Source organism: Pinus tabuliformis, chromosome 7 (genome assembly GCF_031772625.1).
Source record: "Pinus tabuliformis cultivar Carrire ecotype Pingquan chromosome 7, CPIR1, whole genome shotgun sequence".
Lineage (NCBI taxonomy): Eukaryota > Viridiplantae > Streptophyta > Pinopsida > Pinales > Pinaceae > Pinus > Pinus tabuliformis.
In genome coordinates this window covers 1,390,812,922-1,390,819,263 of record NC_142293.1, presented here as the reverse complement: position 1 = coordinate 1,390,819,263, position 6,342 = coordinate 1,390,812,922, and the positions used below count along the sequence as shown (strand labels likewise).

The 6,342-nt window shown below is 34.1% G+C and overlaps 1 long non-coding RNA gene across 1 annotated transcript; it reads right to left on the bottom strand.

Moving 5' to 3' along the window:
- Positions 1-1,289: 1,289 nt before the first annotated feature.
- On the bottom strand, positions 1,290-2,478 carry LOC149252843 (uncharacterized). The gene is made up of 3 exons (XR_016266094.1): positions 2,274-2,478; positions 1,540-1,628; positions 1,290-1,398 (listed from the first exon to the last, which is right to left on the bottom strand). It is a non-coding gene; the product is annotated as an uncharacterized LOC149252843 (long non-coding RNA).
- Between the last annotated feature and the right edge of the window lie 3,864 nt (positions 2,479-6,342).

The following is a 6,342-nucleotide window of genomic DNA, read 5'->3' as shown; positions in this document are numbered from 1 at the left end:
CCAAGAGGCTTATAAAGGGATAAGAGGCAAAAAGAGGAAACATGCATATTCAACAATAAAATAATAGAACGAATGAGAAGTGAAACACAGCCAAACCACATAGCCTCCAATTCAAATTTAAGTAGACAATACTGGCATCCGTTGTATGATTGAAAACAACATAAATGTTTTCATGTCATTGTCAATAAAATTGAATGTAGGCTAAGAGCATCATGCTTTGAATTCCCTGAGACTCTCTCAACCAAATATTTTTGTTGAATTTACAATTTCTTTCATCCAATTTACAATTTCTTTCATCCATTAGGACATCAGAACATGATGGAATAAGAACACAGGACATACTATTCACATTCTTGAATATAAATTTAACACCATGTATAATCATAATTCCACAAGGCTTGGTAAGCAATAAGAAGCACTATTTCTATACAGTTAAAAGGTGGCCATAAAAAGGTTTGACACAAGTTAGCAAGACTGATGGTCCCAGTGCATAATTATTTTGCCAAATCATAAAATACACATCTTTGTGGATGCACACTACTGCACTCTAGAAATATTTACATTAATCTAGGTGAAGAGAGCAATTCTCCTAGTTAAGCAGATAACTAACTCTAGAAATTCCTCTCTGGCATCTTCGTCACTATCTTTAAAATTTGAGAATTGTCGTCGCTGATACTTCCTTGTGTCCAATGTTTTAGCATCTCCAAGGCTACTTTTGAATGATCCATTGGGACCATATGACCTGCATCATGAACCTGGTGCAGTAAAATAGAAGATTCCGTAAGGAAGAAATTATCTACTTGTACAACGAAATCAAAGATGATCATCGCGTGCCTTTTACCTTGAGAAAACTGAGTGGTCCATAACTGGTTATTAAACCTGCTTCCTTATCATCTACAAGGAAGGATTTTGTAGGTGCCTTCTTGAAATTCTGACTTCCAGACCAATCCATGGAATTCACCCATCTTGAATTGCCTGAAAGACACATAATTTGAACAATTAAATTTTCAATTTTGAAGATTAGACTGACAAGCCTGAAAAACACAACTGCAAATAAGTTAATAACAGACTTAACACCTAGATCATAAAGTCATTGTCCAAAACAAAAACAATATGTTATATGTATACAATATCATTACCTAACCAATTTCAAATGAGATCATATTCTCCTGCATAAACTAGCAACTTAACACCATCCTCCAAGAGTGTTGGAATGCCAACTTCCATATTCTGCATCCAATCAGTAAGCATAACTTCATAAACCAAGGGGCTACAGGAGAGAAATTTTTGGCCGCCAACCCCCAGGGCATCCCTAACGGAACCCTGATTTAAGTAATTCTCCATATTTGAAAAATCATAGCACAAGCCACCATTGCACTCCTTCCGAACATCATAGTACTGCAAAATATAAAACAAAATAATGAAAACTAATATCATAAGATATATAAAACAATGATGATAAACTACATTTTAAGATACAAAATGATGATAAAATAAACATAATGTCTGGTTGCCCAATATTTAAAATTTAAGTCTTACATTGATATTCCCAGCTAATGCCATAATGGAATTGAAAATTGAGGTGCACACCAAGTATGATGCAAAGCATGTGACAGTCCCTTTGGTACCTGGCAAGTTATCACACCGGCTATAATCAGAACCTACATTAAGAACCATCGATAAAGGATCCAACATAAGATCAGCTGTAACCAGTTACTTAAAACACTTCACAAATGGTAACTAAGGATCATAAAGCAAGCAACATTTAGCCATCAAGCTTCTCGCAATTTAAAACATAGTAACAAGATTTCAATATGAACACATACAGATCTAGTTCAGTAAACAAAGTATACATCTCATAAATATGAAAATATGCATTTAGTTCCAAATTTTAATAGGATTTCAGCCCCATGAAAAAATGTTCCTTGAAATTTGATGACTAGTTTATATTTATAGGTGTCTATTTTTGAGATTTTTGGGCTATTTTTTACGGATTAAAGGCCTACAAGCATCAAATACATGAGATATATTATCAAAAACGATAAAAAGTGGACCATACTTCAGAATGTTTGTAAAAACACACAATAAACAAGAATGAACTAACTAGAGGAGGGAAAATCATCACCTATGCACAATATTTTGAGATCCAGATAAGCCTTCACTACTGTTATGGAAAACACTTGCACAAACAACTTAAAAAATACATTGAATATTTCAAAAACCACATCAACAAACAAGCCTTCCATAGTGGATAAGTGTTCAAAGCCCTTAACACAAATTTTATGGATTGTACTTGCTCATTATGTACTGAAGCAAACACAGTTCAACCAAGAAGAATGCTAGATTTTCCATCTGAATAATAGATAGTACGACTTTTCAGTACAGCAGGGTATTATTAGGAATACAATAAAGAAAAGTAATTAAAAACATGAATGCTAGATTTTATGAGGCAGTTTCAAAAGTAGATTTGATCAATGCCACACACGTTGCTTTCAACAATATAAAGAGTGGTGTCATTCAAAACTTTACCACTTTTTTGGAATCAGCTGCCTTTAGAAACCTGAGGAGGAATGCATATGGCCGAGTAGGAACTGTAAGCTTGAAGTTCAGTTGCTTTAATATCGTAGACTCCTACGAAGAGTTATTATCAATTGATCAGTCAATCTGAATGTTTGGAGACTATGTTGCAATCAATGACAAAGAATTATCAGTTAGAGCTAATTACCATGGCCACTATCTATTCTGACGTGCATTCATTTGGGAAGATGTGGATGAAGTCATTGACCTGTAGCCAAGTATAAACCAGCTCTTATCAATATTGTGTTACTTATTATAATATAATTTTTTTGTTGATTCCAGCATAAAGCGTAATCTTCTATAGGAGTAGATATTGCTGGTGTATGTACTTTTATACAGCCAACAAAGTGTTCTTTTAATTAGATATAAACACATCCTTTCTTATAGATGTCAGCAAGCCATCCTACATGTGGAGGACAGACTTCTTCATATTTGCTAGCTATAAACATTGCAGCGATAGCAAGTAATGGCAAATTCTTCCTTGCAATACTCTGAATAGAAAGGTATCTGTCAATGATGTTCACAGTGAGATACAACGTCTCTGGCATTAATTTGTAAATTTAGAAAAGTAAAAAACGCATGTGAAGAATGTAAATTTGTAAATTTGTCAAAGAAATAATGAAATTACAATTAATTTAAATAAATATAAAAAAACCAAAACACAAACTTTTTTGGGTGCCAGCACACTAAGATCCTAATTCCTTATTCATAAGATGGATACATTAAAAATTGAGAACTTAGATGCTTTACAACCTAAAAAATTAATGAAAATCGTACTTCTTGCTTAATAAATCTAAGTTTAAAAGGATCTGTGTTGAATATCAATAACAATTATCACTTGTGTTAGCTCTGTAGTTTTCCATCATTGGTTTCTCTGTAGTTTTCCATCATTCAGGTGAACCCAATGATTTTGTTAGTGTATAGGCTTTAAGCGAAACCATAATTTTCCATCTTTGGAAGAACCAATAATTTTATTTAGACCCTAGGGAAGAAACCACCAAAGGCATAGAGATCAGAGATCTGAATCCATCAAATTGATTTCACTAGCTTAGATTCATCTTGATTCTTAACCCATAAAAAAATTCTGCAAAGTTCATTTTTGTTTGAAGGTGCAAGCACTTCAAATTTGCAACTTGAGGTTTTTCATCATCTTGACACGTGATAGATTAGACATTGTTAAAATGGATCTATGTTAATTTTTTTTTCTTCGAACACAGCATTACACATCCCCAAACCACCTGGACTATACAATGTGCTACTCTAGACAATAAAATCAACACTGTTGAAAATATATCCTACTCAGAAGTTAAAGAGAGATGCCTAAATAGTTTGCCAAGATAGCAATTCTGCAATAAAATAAATGTCAAATTACAAATCCATTATCAGTAATTTTTAGAGGTGTAGATAGTCTTCATGTCTAGTCAACAGAGATATGCTAGCCCTCTTGCTTACAGCAGTCAGGGGGCTAATGTACAGATATCCTAAGTCTCCCGCTTACAGTAGGCAGGGGACTTACACATACATATGCTAGCCCTCTTCCTCGTTGTAGGGCTTATGTATAATTTCTTTTCTAATAAATTCATTTGTTAGTAACATATATGGAATTTTCCAAACAAAAAGGAAAAGGAAAACACCAGCATAAAACGTAACGTTTATTCCTGAGTAACATACAACAAAACATGCCAGAAGAAACTTTGAATAAACTGTCCATTGGAATTTTTCTAAATGCTGTAAAGAACCAAAATTCTGCAAATATTCGAAATTGTTTACAATTATTTATAGGCACACTCCCATACCTCAAGTATTTGGTTTCAGCTTCAGCTTTAGCAGTCTGGAGATTTATCCAAGCTTCAATTATTGCTTCTTCTCGCTGATATCTGAAATTTACAGACAACCTGAATGCTCAGACATTTTATTGCAAAATTATATATAACAAATGCTAGTAATCTCTTAAAAGGCCATTTCATACTATTGTAAGCTAATTTTGATCATGAGTTTGTGGCAAAATAAATTGAAATAATTTGAAATTGTTTAAAGCAGATTGTGACTTATGTTAGAGATTTGCATCAAATGAGCTTCTTCTGGACTAACGGAGTTTCTCATCCTAGAACCATTTTACACAGACTGAAACTACAAATCAAGAAAGGTTTAGCTTCAATTATGTATTTTGTGGAAAAATAAATTGAAGTAATTTGAAATTTTTAAGGCAGGATGTGATCTACATTATAGTATGCCAAAACTCAGCTTCTTCTGAATCAACTGAGTTTTTAGAGCCATTTTACAGAGAATGAAATTACAGATCACAAAAGTTCTGGCCGAATAATTTAAGGCAAGGTTATATAAATTTCCTATAATTAGGAGCTACTGTAAGGAATCACTGGTTTTTGATGAATATAAGGAGAATCAATAACAAATGGCCCTTATTCTTCTAGTCCATCAAAAATTTCCCTGGTAAAGGTTATGTACTTTAACTCAAACACGATGTTAAATATGTGCATGCTCGGTTTCTATCTCAAGTTTCAACTAACTGTGCATTCGCAAAAGTTTAATCTCTGAAGTGGTATAAAAGCAAGTACTAGGAAACTTTTTGATCAGAGCTATTTGTCTAAAATTCAAATTAGAGATACTTGTCTAAAATTGAAACACAATCTTTGAACTTTGGGCTATGCATCCTCAAAATATATGCTATCCAATTTGAAACGAGTTGACTCGTATCAATGAAGCCTTTTCCATTGTGGTTCAATTCAATTTTCTATTGCCCTATTCTATCACATTATGGATCTCCACTTGTTTAGGCTATGCTCCCATGCTGTGGCTTCCATCTATTGATGCAGTACACTAGGAAAACTGTTACCCACAACTGCTGAACTGCTAGGAAAAATGGTCCTAAACAACAGGGGATGACTGTTTTTAGCACAAGGTTCCACTCAATCCTGCAACTTCTTTGCTTCTCCTTCAAATAGGGATACATCACTGTGATTTAGTAGGTTTCCATGTTAATGTGAACGTTTGCAAATACGGATGCAACACTGTGATTTAGTACGTTTGCATTTAAGAAGGCATCACAAAGACAGCGATCAGAAGCCAGGGAACCCATAAAACACATGAACACCACCAAATAATTTTAGTACTGAAGTGAGGGAGAAACTATCACATCAATCCAGAGACCTATTGGCAAATCTCTTGGTTGGCGTAGTATTCCATGAACCCCACCCTTGGCAAAGCAGCAGACCATTAGCTTATTGCCAATTGGTCTCTGCACGCTATCTATATAGTCCTTCATCTATCTGAGAAATACCCCACAAGAAACCAGTTTCTTTCTCACTTGCATGAAATGAATAACAGAACGAGAATAACTAGATTAAAACATAGTATGCAGACTCAATATTTAATCCTGGGGATGTTGTTAAGCCTGGGTTACGATTAAGGTGAGATAAGAAACCGGACGGCTATAGCAAAATATCGAAGGGTAGATAAACTAGAACTGTATTTAAACGAAAGTAAACACATCGAGCCCTGATAACTCCCCATTGTACAAAAACTAACTTTTAATGAAACTATAACAGCAGCAGACAGTAAGCATATAAATGAATGACGGAAGCAGGTAATTAAGCATATAAACGAATGACAGAAATGAATTAATATATTCTAGCCAACCCGCAAACGTTGGAACGAAATTATTTACATAACTGTGACAGAGCAGTAACTCAAATACTCCTAGTAGAAGTATTAGATTTGATAGAGAATTAATTCGAATGTAAAAAC